Here is a 21,582-nt window from a genome sequence, read left to right on the forward strand (position 1 = left end):
TGCATGCAGGTGTTTCTTGCCACTGTGAACCAAATTCATACTGAACCATGACCCAGAACCACAGTACAAACCAAACTCTAACCTCTTTAACTGACTCATTCTCACCAAAACACACTACACACCACCACATGTTAATTCCCACTGTCTCACTCACATGTAAATGACCAAAATAGGCAGCTCATGCCCCATTTTCTACATCCACAACCAGTTCTGAAAGCTATTGTAAGTGCTTTTGCCACTCGAGTTCCCATCTTTGACACTCTGCTTTTACCTTCGGCTTGTTTTAAACTGCTGTACTTTCTGTGGCTGGAGTCTGATTCTGAATGTGTGCACCCACTCATAGGCTTATGTGTCTGATCTTTTTTGCTGATCAAAGAGATTCGGTTTGATGCATAATTCAGAAAACTTTAAGCACTTCCTTATATTGCACACTATACCACCTTTCTACTTTTTTGCACAGCCTTAGCCTGTGGTCACAGCTAAGTTTTAAGATAAAGTTACTTCAGAAACATTGGCTGATTGTGCATTACCTTCTTAAGAAAAAAAAAACAGTTTGAACACTCTCATGAGCATGAAGTTCAACACATGGTGTGTCTACTTTGTAACTTTAAATCACTCACAAGCTGTGCGGTTTAAGCTGAGAAGTTTCTGTGAGAACAAAAAACTAAGTGAAACATTTTTTCAGAGATGTGCAGACACATAAAGCATGCGGCTATTGGTATAAAAAAAAAAAACACTTCAATTGTCGAAACATAAAATAAGTGGGTCTCTATGAGCTGTACTAACTGTGAACTAAATATAAATAGCGCTATGTGGCTGTAGGGCCTGCTGCAGATCATCCAAGAGGGAGAGACTACTAAAAAGTACAATAAACAGCTTAATTCAATGTAATAAAGCTCGCCTCACATAAAGCATTAGCGAGGGAGAGGTGTCTTGGTGTAAATGGTTGTATGAAGAGGTGAAGATGAGGAGATGGAGCAGGGTGGAACACACTGTGGTTGGTAAACAAGGCCAAAACAGGAAAGCGTGGGCCAACTTGACAATCACCTCACAGCCTGTACAACGTTTCCACGCTGTAGAAAATAAGGTTAGCTGCTGCAGGAAAGTGCTTATACAGCAACCAGTCACTTCATGTTGTCCCGAGGTGTGAAGGCAGACGTATGTTTGCGGGATTAAATGTCTTTCAAGGACAGAGTTTGCATATAAAACACAAAGGAGCATATAAAGTTCAAACTTCTGATACAGATCACAGAATAGGTAAAACGTTATCTTTACCATCACTTAACATGGTGCAGAGGGCAGAAATGACTACCAATAGATTTGTTCTAATATGACTACGTGAAACTCCCAAATATCAGAGATGGAGATCGTTCATTTCAAATAATGATACCATCAGAGACCCCTTGATAACATTTTAACTTCACATGTCACTCTGAAATTGTATTTTCTTGCATAACAATTATTTACTGACCTGTCTCGAACAAATCTGCAGTTAGCTCGTATCATGCTGATTACAACGTGGATTATAAAACTGAATTACCTTTTGAACTAACAAGACCTGAGACAAAAGCTCGGGTATTCTTATCCACAGCTGCTTTGAGTGAAGGTGGAGGTTGTCTGCCCTGCAGCAGCGGCAGCATCCGGAGTTTTTTTCAACCAGAAGACATTCAAAGTTGCAACATTTTGGTTTACTTTGATGCACGATGCTGATTTTACTGTTGGCTGTCAATTCACTTTTGTTCAAAAGCTGTAACAGAAAATCAATGAATGTTTGTGCACCATTTATTTGCTTTGATGAGTCAACATGAGACGTTATAGCATGTGATCAAATAAAAAAAATAGCCTGTACTGTAAGGAGCCAATCCCTGCTGTCACTGGGAGAGAGCCACCAGCAAATCATACAGAAGACTTACAGAGACAAACAAGCAGTCAGACGTGTTTTTGGACTGTAGGGGGAAAGCAGAGTACTTGGAGAAAACCCACACATGCACAAGGAGAACAAGCAAACTCCACGCAGGAAGGCTCTGTCCAATAGGGATTCAAGCCAGGAACCTTCTTGCTGTGAAGTGAAAGTGCTAACCACTGCACCACTGCGCAGCCAATTTAACAAAAAAATTACACTGTGTATGAACAAAATTGCCTGTTTCTAATAGCTTGTAAGGTTAAATATTCAGCCCAGGACAGGATATATATATTGAGATTTTTTGTTTAATCAAAAAATGAAATAAAATAAGATAAAGTGCCTTTATGTACATTTATTAAATGTATTTTTTTCTTTCTTGGTCTTTATGTCAAACTCAGATTTCAAATGTCACACTGTGTAGCCACAGCAAACACACACTCACACAGAAGGAGGAGGCGATAGAGGCTGGCTGAAGCATTTCCTCATCATCTTCTTTTAGTATAAACTTGCCAGTATGTTCCCTAAATGTCATCAACTTTTTCTAACAACATTCAAAGTTTAGTCTGACCTACAAAATCAGGCCCCACTAAATGCTCACAGGGTCGATCTGTTGTGGCTTTCAGCAGCACACACACTGAAGCTCCAGAGACAATCAGCACATCCGTGCCACAAACAGTGCATTTATTATCAAACACTGCCATTTATAGGATCAGCCTCGCTTAGCTTAACATCTGCCTGAAGCTTCATATCCGTGCAGTGACAGCAGCAGCATCACCTGTTGCCTGATATAAGGAGACTCACAGACTCCCCTGCACATAGCTCACCTCTCTGACTTGAGATGATGATTTCAGGCAGACTGCAACGCACTTTTGTAGCCGAAACGAGAAAATGTGCAATTTTGGCTAAAATCCAAACGCACAGAGGGTGCAGCATGACAGGCACCTGGTCACCTGAGTGACTTGTGCTCATACGCACATCACCATTGTGTTAGAACTACAATAAATCGTTCAGCTCTATTAGTGCTGTAATGAAGCAGTAGGCTGATATCTTGCAACCACAATGTTTCATTTAAAAAAATCTAAACATGAATCCGATGTAGCAGAAAGAAAGATTAGTGCAACCGAACATAAATCAATTAATGACACAAATATGACATCACAGAGCTTTTATATTGTGTTGTGTTACAATGAGGGGGAATATGGAATAGAAATGTTCTAAGGCAGCCATGCACAAGCCACAAACACAAGTCCAATAACCCTAATACACAGCTACAGGTCCAGCTTGACTAACTAGTGTGAGGCATGGTTGGCCCTGTCCTTGTCCTTCTTAGTACTCCCTCCCTCTCATCAACAGAGCCCTCTGTACTCCTGCTGATCAAAGTAACATAACATGTCTGCAAGCTCTGGGGCACATTCAGACTTTTCGACAGGGCCGTAACTTAAACAGGGCAACACTGCTAACAGACTAACCTAGGGGGAATGCTTTATATGCATTCTTTATAGATTTTTTTTGAGATGCTTCAAAACATGCGAAATTTAAAGCAAATTAGGGTTCTGATCACATGCAGATGTTTTTTTAATTTCCTCTCTATCTGGATGTCCTGATGTCTCTAAACCAGTCCAGCCACTTGAAGGGGACATATTATGCAAAAATCCCTTTTTCAGGTTTTTCTAACAAAACTATGCCCCTGGCCTGTCCACAGTTACCTCAAGTATCCATTCCCTTCCCCCCTTTCTTTCTCCACCTTTCAGAAATGTGTGCTGAAGCATTCTCAGTTTTTCCTCTTATGATATCATGTGGGGAGTTAGCCCCGCCCCCATGGTCGGTTGGTCCTTCCCTCTTGGAAGAAAGCTCTGCCCTCCTCTCCTGATCTTCCTCTGGGTTACCCTGCCGACTATGGTCTGGGAGATTGGCGGTTCAGATCCCAGTCAGGTCCTTAAATTTGGATAAAAGTGTCTGTAACATCAGGAGTGCTACATCCAATTCCTGAGAGGGGTGTGGTCAGGGGTGGAGTCAGACAGTTACATTTAAAGCAACAGACTCTGAAACAGCTCGTTCTGAGCAGGGCTGAAACAGAGGGGTTTTTAGACATACGAAAAATCCTATTCTAGAGTGTTTTTTTTTTCAGCAACAAACTTCACAGGCATGTTTTGGGGACCTCTGAGACCAATATAAACTTGTCTCAAAAGGGTAAAATATGTCCCCTTTAATGTTCCTTATCCACACCTTCTATTGTCATGCTCTAAGCTTGATGTTAAACCTGCATAATGCTTTTGTATTGCCACTTTACTTCTACTGATATAACTGCAGCAGAATCCCATTCAGTGTACACAGCTGAATGTCTTTGTGGGTCTGTGTTTCTGTTGCATTTCTGTGGCTGACTCTTTAAATTAACTCTTCAAATCAATGAACAGCAGGCAAAGTACATTTCAACTCAAGTAAGAACTCAAATGCAGCATCTTAAATTGGCCAAATGAACAACCTAAAAGTCAAATTATTGCAGCAGCTCACAGTGTTAGTTTAGCCAGTGTTAATCTGTTGCTAGGTTAATGCTTCAGAAAGAGGTGCCTTAAACTGCACAGATTAATAGCTCTGCATCTTAGATCAAAGTGTCCGAGAAATGTCATGCATTGTCCTGTTGCTAGCAGCTTCAGTGCTGGCAGAGAACAGCCGTGAGTCAGCCTGAGCTAGCCCCCTGCCTCACGCTGAAATCAGAGAAACCACAAGAATGTAACAGCTTCTGTTATTATCCCTCCCTGCTGCCTTGCTGCCTGATGCCCCAGAAAATAGGAACGAGGCTGCCTGTCTCTCTCTCCCTCCCTCTCACATACACACAGTGTTGTTCTCATGTTCTCTACCAATTCCTCACTCTCGACTCCAACACACATACACACTCACACATACACCAATTCTCTCAGGGTAAGGTTGTCCATTTTGCTCAGCCTTCTTTCTGCACACACGGATACAATATAAACGCTCATACAAAGAACCTGACAGTGCAAAAGCACATACACTGCTGTTTGTTTTTCCTATAGAGGACTGCTGCAAACCCCCAGGGTACCAGACACGTAGAAACATCTAGAAAAATGGCCACAGAAAGCTCAAGCTGACACAGGACATACATAGCACACAGTCACATGGATGAATAGATCCTAACAACGTCAAACTCATCGTGCTATATGTCTTTGTTCTGCTACATATACTAGAGATTGGTAACAAACAATATGCAAGTGAAATGTTAGTGGTGGACTATCAGATGGTCCAAATCTATAGTGTTTCTCTTTTGCATGACTAATTTTTTTATCAAAACAGGGGCATAAAGGAGAAGTGTGTGCACGCTGTCAGGCAGGGACCAGAGCAGCATCACTGTCTGCAGAAAAAAATTGGACAGCCTGAGTGATGTCAGACATTACAGTAGTTACTGAGACCAATCCACAGCAGCCACCATACAGTAAATAAGGCTGGAAATTAATTGAAATTTAGATTAAATCACAATAAGGCCTACTGCAGTTTTCAGACAGCAGAAGGCGCAATGATTCTTTAACCTGTGTAGTCAAAATAACAGTACCATTCCTTAATATTGCATTTCATCCGTGTGGTAACAGTGCACTCAATTTAACAAAAAAAAGTTGCAATTAAACCCTATAGGAGCAAGAATTCTTCACATCAGATTAAAGGTCTTTAAAGCCGCCAGTGTTACGTTCACTGCTGTACACTTAAGCCTTTCATGTGCTATATACAGAGAGCTGACACAGCAGCTTCTCTTGAAACTTCTTAGCGATAGAAAGACTCATAAAGTGCCATTCCTGAGCAATTTCCCCCTTTGCTTGCTCGGTTTTTATCCTCAAACCAAGGGCTGAGACACTGGCTGTTGCTGTTTCTTATTTGTTTTGTTTCAGTTTTTTTGGTATCACAGTGGATGACACTATTTGACAAAGCTTAAATATTGGTAATAGAGACATGTGCCTTACTTCAGCCATAAAACAACTGTGTCCAAAGCTACATAAAGCATAGTACCTACAAAACTTGCAACTGCTTATTTTAGTTCCAAGCAGTAGAATTTAACATTATCACTCATTTTTTTCATCACATCTACAGCTACTCAGTCATTCAAGAACTTTTGACTGAGTAAAATGTAAAAATTAGAAGATGTTTAAACGTATTATAACATGATTAGTTTATGCTGCTTGCTGGCAAGTGTAGCAATTGCATTGTCAGAAAAGTCCCAATGCATTCTGGGGCAGTTGAGTATGACAAGTGAGCTCCTGTCCCAAGCCTGAAAACTATCTAGCATTAGAGCTGAACGATTCACAGAAATAATCTAATTGCGATTTTCTTTCCCAATATTGCGATTGTGATTTAATATGCAATTATTATTGGGTTCCTCATTTTATGAAGATTTGTAAAAATATACATCTAATTACAATTGATTTTGCTCTTATTTCAAATTTGATATAATTTCCTTTATTGAATGGTATAATCGTTGTTATTTCATTCTTGTTTTGATTTAAAAAAAAAAAAAGAAAACAAACAAAAAGGAGGATTTTTGTACACCATTCTAAAAAAATGAAACTTGAATGTTTGCATAATGTGCACAAAAGTTCTGCTCCTACAAAAATGAATGCATAAAGCTGGTATTCTGATATATTTCAAGTTAAAGAAATATTGCACCTTCTGTGATTTGTAAATTGCACTTGGCCATATTGTGATTTAATCGAATTTGCGATTAATTGCCCAGCCCTATCTAGCATACATCTTTGCATTACTTGCAAACAAAATTAGTGAATAATGTGAACTTGAACCCAATATACACTAGACTGAAAATGCAACCATGAGGTTTCAGACACAGCCAATGTACTTACTAGAGAGCAATATAGCTTATATTCCTATTAATGTGGAATAAACTCTTAAAAGTTCATGTGTATTTGATCATGCCAAGTAGCTTAGGTCATTTTAAGTAGCTATACAGCAATAAGACAACTAACTTCACCTTATTTGTGCTTTTTATGCTGAGGTTAAGATTGCAATACTACTTTCAAAACAGGCAAGCAGAGGTGTTAATGTTTATAGTTGCATTACCTTTAAATCCTGTTGCCACACACAACTTAAGCTTCCCATAATGAAGTCTTGAGGAGGGAGGGAGCAGCATTAAAGGAGCCACTGATTCCCTGCATCATTTACTAAATACCTGAATGTTCTTATTGCAAAACTTAGCAATGCATACTCTGCAGGGATGCCAGTGGCAACACAAACTTTTGGTTCATTTAAGTATTCCCCCAACTAAAAGTTTATATCCCACACAGAGATTAGTATGAAGCACTAAAAGGGTGGCCGTCTTTATAGCTGACTAAGAAATAAGTATTCAGTGTGCAGGAATAGTTACCATGCTAACCTAGTCTGGTTAAATGAGAGCCACCTTTGTGACATGGAAAATTCTGGCTTTAGGCACTACACACCTCCATAAACCTTTAATATGGCTTTAAAGTGCATCCCTGTGATTTATTGTGACAAAGTTGGCTTGAAGAGAGGATCACCCCTATCATCAGGGTGTGACTTCAAGAGCCCTGATGTCAACAAAAGAGCACTGGGAGTGAATGTTTATGAGCGTGTGCAGTTGAGCTCACGGAGGTGGACACACCCTCCAAAAACAGCATGGCCAGCCTTTGTAACCAGAGATCTCTGCACGTATGCTGCTGATACTTCCCCCTTGCTTTCGTCACTACATCGTCTCACATGTACAGTAATAACATTTTCACAGCTCACACCTACGATCATACATGTGCTTTACCCCTCTGTTGACTAAACAGCAGAAATGACAGAGAGACATCACCTTGGAATTAAAAAATCGGGCATGTTAGCTTTAATTCAAGAGAAAAGGGAAATAAGACTTGATTGGTGGAAAATGAGCCATGCTTTGGATAAATGAGCTGTTAAAAGCTACTAAAAAGCTGTATTATATGTGTTCGACTTCTCTTGTTTGAATTGGATCCTGAATCCCTTTACACTTCCTCCACAGATCTCCAAGCAAAACAAGCAGCGGATAAAACAAGGTTTTGCCATGTAAACTGTTGATGTTCCAGAAATAACTCTGTCAAGTGTCACACAGAATCACATTACATGCCTAAAAAAGAGGGCAACTAACTACAGGTTCAGAAAAATGGTAACCAACTTCATGCTTTGTTTTCCATTTAATCAAGGAACCAAAACACAACTCATACACCGTCTCTAATTCTGCTCATTGGAAGATCCATGACTGGGAAACATGAATTATTTGAGGTTGGAAACTTGAGGTTCTGTAACCTCTAATGTCAAAATGTTTTAGCTACACTATTGCAATTTAATCTGGTTAAACTCTGGGAAAAACATTAGCAAACCAGTGTTTTTCTTTGACCTCAACTGGTCACATTTCACCTCAACCTGGGATCAACACAATCATCATGAGGGGAACACAGCAGAAAAAGGATGGGGATCCATTTTTGGCTCACTGTAGCCCACTGTTCTTAAGCAACTGTGTCCTTTGACCCCCTGAGGTATTCAAGTCTCTTTAAGCAGCTGTTTCAAAGGCAGACCTGGGGATCACTCACTTACACACGCCCATGCTAAGCTCAGGTTGCACAAGCAGCTTGTTATAATGTGCACCTGGCAATAGGTCTACAACTCTTTGCTAAAGAAATCACTATGCATGAAATGGTGTGTGGGTTTGTGTTCAGAGAAGGGGAGGTGTGTATTCAGCTTGGGTTGGATGTTAGGAGGATTCAGGGAAGGAAAGGACAAGCCAAAGCACGCATTGGAACATAACTCTTGAGTAAGGAGTTGAAGCCAGCTGTACCTGCATACCTGAGGAGTGTAAAGGTGGGGGTGGGGCTGCACTGCAGAGAGGAGACCTGCCTTTAAGAAGAAAAATGTTTAGGTATAACCATACAATCCTCTTGTAATATTAAAATAATGTAATGCAGTGGTTTTCAAACTTTTTTTGCCCAAGGCACACCTAAGGTTAAGCCAAAATCTCAAGGCACACCATATTTAAATGGATAGAAAACAGACTTTTTAAATAATGTTACAGTCAAGGTGGCCTATAAGGGGAGATAAAGGGGCTTTCTGGGGCCCAGCCAACTGGGGATCATGGGGGATAATAAAGATGGCAAAAGTGGACAAAAAGGGGCAAAATGGATTAAACTGATGAAAAAACATGGCAAAATTGGGCAAAAAGTGGCAAAACAAAGTCAGAAATGGGCGAAAATTTGTAAAAAGTGGCCAAACAAGGGGGTTGAATTTAGCAGAAACTTGTTGAGAGAGTCAAAATAGTGGCAAAAATGAGTTACAAGTGGCCTGATAGGGTTATTTTTTGTTAAAAAAAAAAAAGTGGTAAAAAGGATTCAAATAGATTTAAAAAACTGACAAATTGGGTAAAAAAAAAAGGTCAAACAAAGGCAAAAGAGGGCAAAAATTTGCAAAAGGGTTGCACAAATGCGTGAAAGGGTCAAAAAGGTGGCAAAATAGATTACAAGTGGAAGAAAAGTGCCAAAAAAGGGTTAAATTTGCCAAAAGGTGGTATAATTGGGTTGAAAGTGATGGCAGAAATGGCAAAAAAAGACCAAACAATAGCAAAATTGGGCAAAATCAGGCAAAAAGGTAACAAAAATGGGTTAAATGTGGCCAAAAGTTCAGAAAAAGGAAAAAATGGGTCAATAGTAGTAATAAGAGGTGGCAAAAATGCTTTAAAAAAAAAGCAGCAAAATGGTTTAAGTTGTCAAAAGAAGTGGCAAAAATGGGTAGAAAAATTGTTAATCTTGGTTAAAAATAGTATGAATTAATAATTTCAACACCAATTTTAATCCAATAAGAGCTTGCCATGCTTTTCATCTCTTAATGAGGTAACTGTTAGCCAGGAGCCTAAAACCAATGCTACTGATCCAACACACAGACACTGATATCATCAATAAATCCCAGCTGGGGAGGTCCCATTCTCTGGGTTTTTTCTTGGGTCCAGCCAGATCTGTGGGCAGGCCTGGTTACAACACTTGCCATAAAGTTGTAGTAATAACGTATGGTACAATTCCCACGGCACACCTAGACTTGCCTTAAGGCACACTAGTGTGCCATGCCACACCTTTTGAGAACCACTGATGTAATGAAACAGAGCAGTAGTGATAAGAGAGGACTGGTCTCACGAGCCAATTTAAACTGCCTCCTTTTTTTTTAAAGTAAAGTGAAAAATATTTTCTTATTGAAGACAGTAAAACCAAGTCGACAAACTAAATGTCTACTTCATGCAATGAGTATTTCTCCATTTCTTTCCTCATTTATCAGATGGTTGTCAAGATTATCTTGCCAGGTTTTCCTGTGCTGTGAGGTGCATTAAGAGTGATCTTCCCCTCTCCAATCTGTTCAGCAGACTATCAGGGTCCCACCGATAGTCTGCAGAACAGATCGTAAATATTAAACATGTTCAATATTTATGATCAGAAATCCTGTTGTGTTGGGGAATACCTAGGACAGCCAAGCAGACATGGGTAAGATTGTTATGTTGGAATAGAGCATTAGCCAGTCAGGATATCAGCTATCAGCTGACAGAAGGAGGAAGCACAATCAAAAAAGGCAAGGCAATGACAGTAAACATGAAGCATTAAGGTAGGTGGACAAGTGATATTTTGAGTTTTGAGAGTGGAGAGTGAACAGAATCTGTCACTTTACAGTGTGCTGTGTAGGTCATCTCGTTGCAGATTTTAAAAGTCTTTTAATTTGTGCCAACCTTAAGTCTCTTGCTTCTGTTTATTCTAGCTACTCAAGTACAGCGTTTTTCAAAAAGCCAGCATTGGAGAACTGCAAGGGCATTAAATATTTGCTGAAGGAATCTTAAGTACTAGTCAGGCATAAGTTAGATGAAAGATGAAAGTTTGATTTAACACATTTTGTAGTTGTGTTGCCACTTCAAATGTTAACTTTTATTAACTGCAAAAAAAGATGCTCCTATTAAGGTTTGCTGGGTTTTTTTTAAATTGCTTATTTTTTCATACTGATTAATAGAGGGAACTCAGGAAAATGAACTTGTGGTTCAAATGTAGCAGGTGTGGGGTGGCTGTAGCTCAGTGGTACAGTCGGTCATCTCCCCACAAAGAGGTCAAGGGTATGCTGCCCCTGCAACCACATCAACATGTGGTTGCTCACTCTGCTGTCTCCATGACTACTTTACATTGCATCTTCTGCCAACAGAAATCTTAAATGGCAGACATCATGAGATCATGGAGCAGTGCCTGTTTAGTAAATCACATTTTGGTACTGTAAATTAGCTTAAATCTGATGTATAACATGCACTTTTAATAAATATTCTTTCCATCTAAAAGGTTGGCTTGTTTTCTAAGCTGCTGTTACCAAAATACCTGTTTAGAACAGTGAGACATGCACATGCATTACTGTAAGAGCAGATGCAAACATCACCCACTGCATGCAACCTGAGGCTGTTGAAAATTCAACCCAGCCGATACTGCAAGTGCCCCCTTCACTGCTCAAAAGTTAGTGGGATAGGGGCATAGACGGCCTAGCGGTTAGGCTGCACCCCGTGTATACGGGTTGACAGGGTTGCTCCTTTCCTGCATGTTTATCCCCCACTCTCGTCCCTGTTTCCAACTCTATCCACTGTCCTTCGCTCTAAATAAAGAAATGAAAAGCCCCAAAATATGTCCTAAATAACAGGTGGGATATGCAGTGGCTTGTGATGCCACTTTTTGACTGTTTCCTCCCTCATTACGCCATAATGCTGCAGTCAAGGAAAAGTGTGATAAACTAATAAATAAACAGACGTTTTAGAGAGCTGGTCAAATTTAAAAGCCTTCTCAGTTAAAGACAAGGCAAGCACCCAGAGGTGGGCAGAATAAACCATAGGCTATGGGCTCTAACCTCACACCTATCTGTAATCTGGTTGCTCAACTTCTGCACCTGTAGCTAGCAGGACTTTAAACTTCACATGGTGGAAACAGATGCTACTTAAGAGCTAAAGAGCTGGACAGAAAATGCATTTTGTAGATTTTGCTGACTATAATGTAAGCCTTCACACTGAAAGACAGTTTAAATTGTTACTCCCTCTGAGACTCCCACAAAACAAACTGAATCTTATTCACCAGTGCGACTTATATTACAGATAATATGGTGCTTCTTTTGCTCTGTAGGGTAATGTGTAACTGCCAACCTGCCCAGCCACCTCATCCCCCGTTCCTCTCTTTATTAGGCCATCTATGCCGCTGTCCATCTCATACTCCGTGATCATCAATGATCATGTTAATCCTTTAATGTCTTTATGTTGCGCTGTCTTAATCCCACCTCTGCAAGGCAAGCTAAGTCCATCTCACAGTCCTCTAACTATAATCTAGCCAGCTTTATCTCCTGCCTCTGTTGGCATAATCTAGCCCTGCATTTTCCAGAAACTGGGTTAGAGCACACAAGTGACTCATAATAGGGCAGATATCCATGATGAATTACAGCCGATATCTAGAGCCTCTATTTATGTTGCCAAGGCCTACAGGCTACTGGGCTAGTGGAGTAAAGAGTCAATCTCTCTCAATCCATCACAGTTATTTTGTAATGTAGATCAAAGAAAACAATGGACAGTGTTTTTCCCCAGAAAAATCAAACAGATGATGATAAACAAGGAAGATCTCCAGGAGGCCATAAAGTAAACTTTGATTATTGATTTTTATGCTGATAATGTCGAACTGAGGTCAGCTCTTTGCAGAAGAGAAAGCAAATTCAATCAATGTCTACGGTTGGTCATTAATGCATGATTGAGTGATACACAATAGACTAGTAAACACAATGCCTGTGCTGTGGTTCACTAGAGGTGACTGCAGTGTTGTGTTGTTCACTAACCACAGACAACAGTTGGCTGTTTGGTTTTACCCAATGTGTTGACCAGTTTGTCCATTGTCTTTTATTTCAACATTGGTTCTGCGGAGAATGTGGATCATGTTGGAGTTTGACTTGCTGAAGGTTAAACACTTTTACAGAAACAGCTGCAAACAAAAAATATTAAAACAAAATACTCACAGATGTTGAAACTCTTACTTTTGGTCTGGATTCAAGTCAGAAGTAAAAATCAGGCTCGTTCACAATTAATAATTCTAATTAAAATTTTCACAGACAAATGGATACTCCTGGAAAATTTAAAGTTACATTTCTCTACGGTGTTACTTAGTCCTGCACATTTGAATGCATTAAGTGATTTATTCATGTGTTTGTGTGTCTGTGTTTTTCAGTGAGTGAGAGACACAGTAAGAAGCACAAGGTCTGTCTCAAGCTCCTGTTTCTGGCTGGATAACATGCTGTTTCAGCTTATGAAGCCATTATGACTGCCTGCTAACAGAGAACACCATTACCATAATATGCAGTTTCATTGGATTAGTTATGCATGATCCAGAGAGCACCGGACAGAGAGGGAGAGAGAGACCGAGAGCGAAGGAGGAGAGGAGGTTAGAGGTGACCCTGATGTGACATTAATACACAAATAACATATTAGAAAAGCACTGATTCTGAGAATTGGGTGCCCATGTTCATGCAGATTTTAAAAATAACAATTTAGCCAATGCCAATGTAATTTTCTGTGATGATCGCACTATGATGCTCCCAGCATTTTCTGTCACATTCAAGCATGAAATCAGGTCAAAGAAATCTCTTATTTATTCTGCTGTTGGATCTATGGGATGCCAGCATAAAATCAGAGATGGGCTGCTGATCCACATTACAGATCCAAGTTCGGACGCCTTCACTGGGCTGTGAACACAGCAAATGCAGACTCGAGGCACCACCGCTAGCTTAGCAGTGTGCCATGTGATAGACAGCATCTCAGTCTGAGTCCACTCATCATCATATTTCACTCTGACACTAAAGAGAAGTCTGATAACAACCCTGACGTCACCCGTTTGCATCTGTGTTATTAATATGAAGTATAGTGACAAGGGCAAAAGGTGTGTTCTCTCCCCCAGCAACATGAAGGAGTCTATTCGGTCTTCCTGTCTGTTGCGTTAATACGAGCTGCAGCGCCTCGTATTACAATGGTTTCAACAGTCGTCTAAAGGTGTTGAGACTGATCCAGTTTAGCTGAATTGTAGCTTTTTAATCATTTGAAGAGGCTTTACTTATTTCTACAAATTTACTTTCTATTCAGTGTCTCAGTGATGTTTTAATTATTCAACTTGCTGCAGTAGCTCTGCGGTGCTGTTGGTTGTCTACAATTGTCACTGCTATTTTTACTGTGCACTGTAGTTTCAGATCATTTGAAAGCATGACCTTTGTTGCTGCTACCCGTTTCTGCAGAAGCCAGTACAAAGTTTAAATACATTTATTGGGAACAATATTAGGTTTTATGCATTTCTCGTAAAGTTCCAACTTTACTAGAGCTTTGTGCAACCTCACGAATAATAACACCACAATCAATATGAATGTTAAAAATGATTTCTAAAATATCTGAATGATATCAGGTATTGGTACTGATGTATTGAAATTGGATTAGGACTGAAAAAAGGGGATCAGCCAATCTCTACATAAAAATGACAGGACATAGCAGATAAATATTGGTGACTGATATCTGTTCATGCTTACTCATATGGCTGATGTTTGGAAAAATAGCAAATATCGTCCAATAAACCAATGCATTTGTGCATCCATATAGATATTACAGGCATGGAAAATAACTCCAAAAGTAAATTGTATGTAGATGTGAAAATTTCTACAGATATTTAAATCCAAAATATCACTGAATAAGTTTGTGCAGTTAAAAGCAGAAACAATGGACCAAACGGTTACACTCACTCCTTAAGCTTTCAAATAGGCCAAAAGTTTGAGGTCTGAACATTTTGTAGTTTGAATTTCACACTTGGAAAGATTTTTTTTGTTAATTTCAAGCACATGGAACCATTGTGCAAGCCTGCTGTTAGACTAGAAGAATTTATTTTAATGACAGGTCAATTCTAGTACAAGAGAGACTCGGTGTTCTTTAAAACAACATGCAATAATTTCTTGATTCAGTTGTTTTTTACAGACACCATCATGTCATTCATAATCGGGTAGCAAAATGAACTTGTTTTGAACGGTAGCCTGATAAATGTCTACATTTTCACAGTAAAGTATGTGATAATCAATGGTAATGGTCCAATGCAGAAACCAGTATCGTGTTTCGGTGCCTTAACCAAGCCTAAGTACTCATAAAACTCATAAAACACTGCAGACACTTTACTTGAAATCGTTTTACAGCATAATACTAACCTTTAATGTTTGAGTTGGTAGGCAAGGTTGATATTCTAACATAAGTGAAGATATATTATGTAGAGCAGACAGCAAACTCTGCACTGATAAATTGTCAAGAGGAGGGATAAAGACATTTAATGATTAATTTTAATAACTGTGAAGGTATTATTAAGTATTTATATTGGTACTCAGTATTGAATGTGAAATGTAAGTACAGTGTTTGGTCTGAAAAAAGTGGTAGCAATGCATCCCTAATGATTACGTTTTGCTGATCAACCAAGCAAATCTACCAGCAGTTTGCATTGTTAAACTCGTGTTTATTTATGCACGATCGTCGCAGGGCAAGCTCTTCCAGTTTATTCCTATACAAGCATAAAAAAATCCCTGAGTTTAATAGATGACCATACTGTCCAACCATAAACAGCCATTGTTTATTCCAGCACTTAAGCAGGTTTTCCTTGCTACAATTAAATATATCTACCCCAAATTCACAAGGCCACTGTTATTTCTGTGCCACGGTTCACAGGCAGAGAATCATTATTTTTAGTAGTATGAATATGTGAGTCCTCTCTATTTTCTGAATGACACTGAGACGACAAATGATAAGCTTAAAACAGGCCTCCACATGATACTATGACTATTTATCAAACTCACATGTAATTATTAATATGCCACTTTCCATTTTGGAAATGTAGATCTGTCCCGACACCTTTGTCCTGGCATTCTGTTGCTGTGGTGTCTTGCACAGAATAAACACAGCTGTGTTTGGGGCTCGGGAGAAGATTTTCGCTGCAGAGTTGTGCCATATCCGCCCCAGCAACAGACCACTAACTAGCTGCCTTCCTGGGAGCTGTCTGGCTTGATATTTATATGAATGGACGGCTTTTTGGCTGGTTTAGTTAAAGACTGCCAGTCAGACAGACTGAAAGAACCGTAGCTCGGACAATAACAGTGATCTGACGGTGCTGCCAGCATGTGCCATGTGGGGCATAATTGTGCTTCTTACAGCCTGTGCCAGATCAGGCAAATTTGTAAATACACGGCTACTGCCTTGAAACCCATTTCAGAACGATTTATTGGCAGGAATTTCTCTTCTTGTAATTACTGATGCAAGATGTACAGCATGCAAGAAATACGCTGGCACAAAACTACCTGTAACTTGGCAACATTTTGGCCAGTGTGCAGCCACTGTTAACTAAAATGTCTGTCACAGGCCCTGCTTACTGTCCTTCCCAACTGCAAATAGGACCGTGAGCTTTCCAAAGGGATATAATAGAACAGAGCAGACAGCTGGTTCTCTTGGTTAAACATGAACAGGCTGCTCTTTGACAGGGCTGTCACTAGTCAGCAGGGTCACAGGGAGCTTGGTCACACTTAAATACAGAGAAGGATCTAGTGAGGTCTCTTCAAGGTAGATGCCGCTCAGTATAAACATGCAAAAGCAGAAATCAAATAACTAGGTCACAAACTGCTCTATGGGGGGAGAAAATGAAATATGGCAGCACTGCTTTCACAAAGACTAAAACGACCGTGATAGTGACAGCAGAGGAAGTTCAGCTATACCAACTCTTTTTGTTGCTCTTGGCATTGAATTCATGCCTACTTAAGGACGATATGCAAACACTAGCAACTTTGAAGCCTGATAATGTATCTTGCCTGCAGCACCCCAGCCTGCAGTCTTCTTACCAACACTGTCAGTTAACACCAATGCAAGGCTGTCAGCACTTTGAGCACCATGTTGAGTGGCAGGGTGTGCCTAAACCAACATTGAGACTAACCAGACACAAGGTGTCAGGGAAAGATAGAGAGAAAAGGATAAGCAAAAAGAGGCAAAGAGGTAAGAAGTAGATGTGAAAGTAAAAGAGATGCTGGTGCAAATCTCAGTATTCAAAACAGGACATGCTCCTATGTTGACCCAAATATATGAGAAATAAATAAATGCTATAATAATTATCTTTTCTTTTTGCATAACTCTAAAACGTCGACATTCTGTAACAGAGGAGCTGTAGGCACTTAAAGGTGTACACGCTCTGTGCTCTAGCCCCTCCTACAGTGTATAAACATCTCAGCCCTTCAAGAACAATAGCTGACCTTTGACTTCTTTGCTATGTGGGCTGGTTTATGATGTTTGCCCAGGAAGCTGTCGTCTTTATGCATCTTCTGTACAGGCACAAGGCAAACCTGCAGGGACACATCTGCAAAAGCAGCATGATAATAAAGTGGTAGAAGAGTCTAAAGTAGTCATGAATCTGCAGTACCTCCTGTGTACTACATTACCCAGATTGAAACAGTCTAATTGGCTGAATTTATCAACCAAAAGGACTGGAGATGTGGTGCAAATGGTAAAAGAATTATTCATCACTGTAGCTTCTTAGATTCCCATCAAAACAAACAAAAATCATACAGTGATGGGTACAGAGAAACTGCTTGTAAAACCCTACATGTAACAAGGTACAAGCAGTTTTGACCAATAGTTTCTTTAAGTGTTACGAATGTCTTTCAGGTCTGCAGGCTATGCCCCAAGACTAAAAATAATTCAAAGTGAAAACAACTGGCAGACTGGTTGTTAGCCAACAAAATAAAATTCTGAGGTTGAATTACAATTTGCATCCAGATGCTATCGAGTGAAATTTAAGCAAGTTACCCTGGGATCTGATTATGTTTCCCATCCTGCTCCCTTAGGATTGCCGCGCCCCTCACGACCAGGTGCACTGCATCCCTGACATCCATGCCACACCTGTGTCCCCTGTCTCCTCTCCTCACTTCTTCCCCTCTCCTTTTCTCTCTCACTATTTCTCACTCACTTCTGCTGTACTCCATTGGGATGGCAGGTTCAGGTGTGCTACTCCTATAAACCAAGGACAGTGCCACAGGCAATTTAATCTTCACCAGCTGAGTCCATCCACTCTTAAAACTCTGAAATTCTTAAGGTTCAACAGAATACATGAGTAATACTGGGAAATTACCCAAGATGTCAACTGCATTTCTGATTTTAACTTCCCACAATTTCCCATGGACCTTCCCAGGTTTTGCCATGTGGTAAATTAAGTGCACCCTTATTTCCTTTACAGTACAGTGTATGTTCTGTTCCTTCCACCAAAACAGCCCTTGCTTTAATTTAAGTGAGGAGCAGGGCAAGCCTTCAGCATCCTGTTTATTTGAAAAGTGAGAGAGCTTTGGAAGCTGATAGAAAAGAAGTCACTGGTGAACAAAAAAAAAAGGAAAAACACTCTCTCATCCCCGTTTCCAACTCTATCCACTGTCCACCTTTCTGAATAAAGGTAGAAAAATTCTACCTCAGTCATGTGGAACCGCTCTGGTTTTGTGAAGATGGACCTGAGACAATGCAAAATAACTTGCAGAACTTCTAATACAGCTGTGGTTGTCCTTCCAGGCACAGAAAAGTTGATACAACCACATAAATCACCGCACAAATAGTACACATTACAACCATGATGTCAATATCAACCAAAATAATCATGACTAGGATTTTTGCCATACAAGTGTTTGACACATGTTTGAGTGTCAGCAACACTACAGCACAGCTTTTATCTTGTGTTGGTGGTAGGACTTGACCCAAATATGTTATGGAATCCCTGTCTAAATCTGCAGTTCCATGAAGCTGAACTACTTATCTTTAAAAAAAGACCTGCCCTATTGTAAAGTTTTATGTGGGACACCAACCCTCAACTTGTAAGTAGCCAAACATCAAATTTTAACCTTGTCTGCTTGTTTATATAGATTTCTTCTTGGGTTTTTCTCGAGAGGATCTGGCTGCAGACCTCTATGGTGGGGCATTCGGCTGAAGATCTGTACAGTGGGGCGACCTCGGCCATGGTGCAGGAAGTAACATACATTACCCAAGCTGGAACCAGAATGACCTATATAAATAAAATCAAGAGCTTGCTGAGGGGCAAAATTTTAAATTCAACACACCACAAACCAAGGAAAACCCAAAGAAGGTCAGGGTTTGGGTTAGGGTCAGGGTAAGAAGATGTAGAAGTAAGTAAAACCAGTGAAATGCTCAGTGATTGAGCATGCTTGAGTGGCTAATTTATGGCGGGCAGGGCAAATAGCCAATCATTTTAAGGATTATGGCGAGGCCAATCAGATTTCAGGGGGACCTGGTTGGCCCTGGCTACCACTTGTTCCATCCCTGAAATGCTGCTGCTACCATAATCCATCAGGGTGTTATTTATCAAGATATTGTTATTATTTTGGTTTCCAACTTTTCTACCATTTACAGCTTTGTCTTAATTTAGTCATGTAAAAAAACATCAATAAATTTGCCTGCTCAAAATGTTTGTTTACAAAATAAGCATGGTAGCACTGCCTTATGCCAAGACTACAAAGTAGTCAAGAACAAACTTTGTGTTCTAATATGGGCCATGTGTCATTTTATTCTAAGAATTTGCTGCGGGGCAATTCAAAATGGACTGCGGGCCCCATTTGGCCCCTGCCCCAAAGATTTGGGTAAGGGGGACAAAATCAAAGAACTCACCACAAACTGAAGGAAACTCCAACAAGGGTTAATACGTCACTTCCCATCCACAATCGAGGTCGCCCCCCTTGGAGAGGTCTGCAACAGATGAGCCCAGAACGCCCAACCATAGAGGTCTGCAACAGATGAGCCTAGAACGCCCAACCATAGAGGTCTGCAACAGATGAGCCCAGAACGCCCAACCATAGACGTCTGCAACAGATGAGCCCAGAACGCCCAACCATAGAGGTCTGCAACAGATGAGCCCAGAACGCCCAACCATAGACGTCTGCAACAGATGAGCCCCGAACGCCCAACCATAGAGGTCTGCAACAGATGAGCCCAGAACGCCCAACCATAGAGGTCTGCAACAGATGAGCCCAGAACGCCCAACCATAGAGGTCTGCAAAAGATGAGCCCAGAACGCCTAACCATAGAGGTCTGCAACAGATGAGCCCAGAACGCCCAACCATAGAGGTCTGCAACAGATGAGCCCAGAACGCCCAACCATAGAGGTCTGCAACAGATGAGCCCAGAACGCCTAACCATAGAGGTCTGCAACAGATGAGCCCAGAGCGCCCAACCACAGAGGTCTGCAACAGATGAGCCCAGAACGCCTAACCATAGAGGTCTGCAACAGATGCCTCCTTTGATAATTACCTTACCGTGGATTTGTTACAGAGGTATTATCGTACTGTGAGATTTTGATACCATTACATCCCTGATGATTACTACTTTCAGTAAAAGAGCTATTGATATGCGCAACATATCATATAGGTTTGCATCTGGAGGCTTTAGGTGCTCAAGTTTCAGATATCTATGGCTGCTGGCCAGGATAACTTAACCCCATCCACTAGATTTCATTCACAATTCCCTTCCCTGCAAGAATCCCATTCAGACTAAATTTCGTTTCTCCAGGCAATGTTTCTGAAGTCCTTTTGAGGCTCAGATAATGGGAAGGGACAAGAAAAAAAAGCCATGGATGGAGGGATAGAGGTGAGGCAAACGAGAGAGAGCAGGGTCCATATGATCTCAGCAGCGGCAGCAGACTGGCAAGCAGCAGGCAGCGGAGGAACCGACTGCGACCCAAAAGATGTGGCACGGATGGTGGAGGATTACGTCATCGAGAAAAAGGAGGACGCCTCATCACAGCAGACCCTCACATCCATTACTTAACACCTCAGTAGTTAACAGCTTTTAAGCGGACGTAGATACCGTTTCTTACCCTTTACTCCGCATAAAATAAACATTTACTGCTCCATGGGAGGCTAGATGTATGGTCGCAATAAGGAGCTTATCCATTAAGGCCCTCTCCTGTGACATTTCTAGAATATGACGCGTGCATTAAAGAGTCGGTGCTTCGACAATAATTAATCAATAAATGACAAAAAATACTTTAAATAAAGGAGCTACATTCTGCTACCTACATACCGCGCAAAAATAAATACATTAGCTCTATCTGATATACTGTACGTCTCTTCGAAAATAATGCATGTAGTCCAATAATTACCATGTAATTGCTTTAAAATATGCTAAAGGAATGTCATTTAAACACCAAATCCATAACATGACAGACGCCGCACTGGTCCCATTGAACGCCAACTGGACTGTGTCATTAAAGGGCTTATTGTACACTGTATATTGAAGAAGCTATTACCGGCCTCTCTGTATAACAATAAAGTAAGGGTTCATGAAAGTTTTATAAATTTAACAAACCTTAAAATGTATACATTCACCGCGCTTTGTGTATCAGCTGCTGTTCCGCAGCTATGTAAAGTCAGTAGCAAGATATTGAATGGGATGACAAACGGCTAGCTAGCTAACAAGCAAGCTACAAAACCAACAGCTATTTATGTAAAATAAAATGCCAGTGTTTGCTCTCTGTGAGGACATGCACAGTAAGATACAAGTATAAGAGCAGAGCAGGCCCTTTATGGAAGCCTTTTCCCATTGTAACTTCGCA

The 21,582-nt window shown here is 40.5% G+C and overlaps 1 protein-coding gene across 5 annotated transcripts in view; it reads right to left on the bottom strand.

Moving 5' to 3' along the window:
• Positions 1–21,582, bottom strand: part of ptpn4a (protein tyrosine phosphatase non-receptor type 4a) — a 131,372-nt gene that overhangs the window by 109,141 nt on the left and 649 nt on the right. Inside the window, exon 2 of one of the 5 annotated variants that reach the window (XM_041806985.1) lies at positions 17,231–17,334. The exons of 2 other annotated variants lie outside the window; for them this stretch is intronic. The gene's annotated coding sequence lies outside the window, so the exon portion shown is untranslated. Of the gene's footprint in view, positions 1–1,471; positions 1,492–8,740; positions 8,783–17,230; positions 17,335–21,582 lie in introns of those variants that run through there. 2 more of the 5 variants (XM_041806986.1, XM_041806987.1) reach the window with 2 other exon arrangements.

This window comes from Cheilinus undulatus, linkage group 15, assembly GCF_018320785.1.
Source record: "Cheilinus undulatus linkage group 15, ASM1832078v1, whole genome shotgun sequence".
NCBI lineage: Eukaryota > Metazoa > Chordata > Actinopteri > Labriformes > Labridae > Cheilinus > Cheilinus undulatus.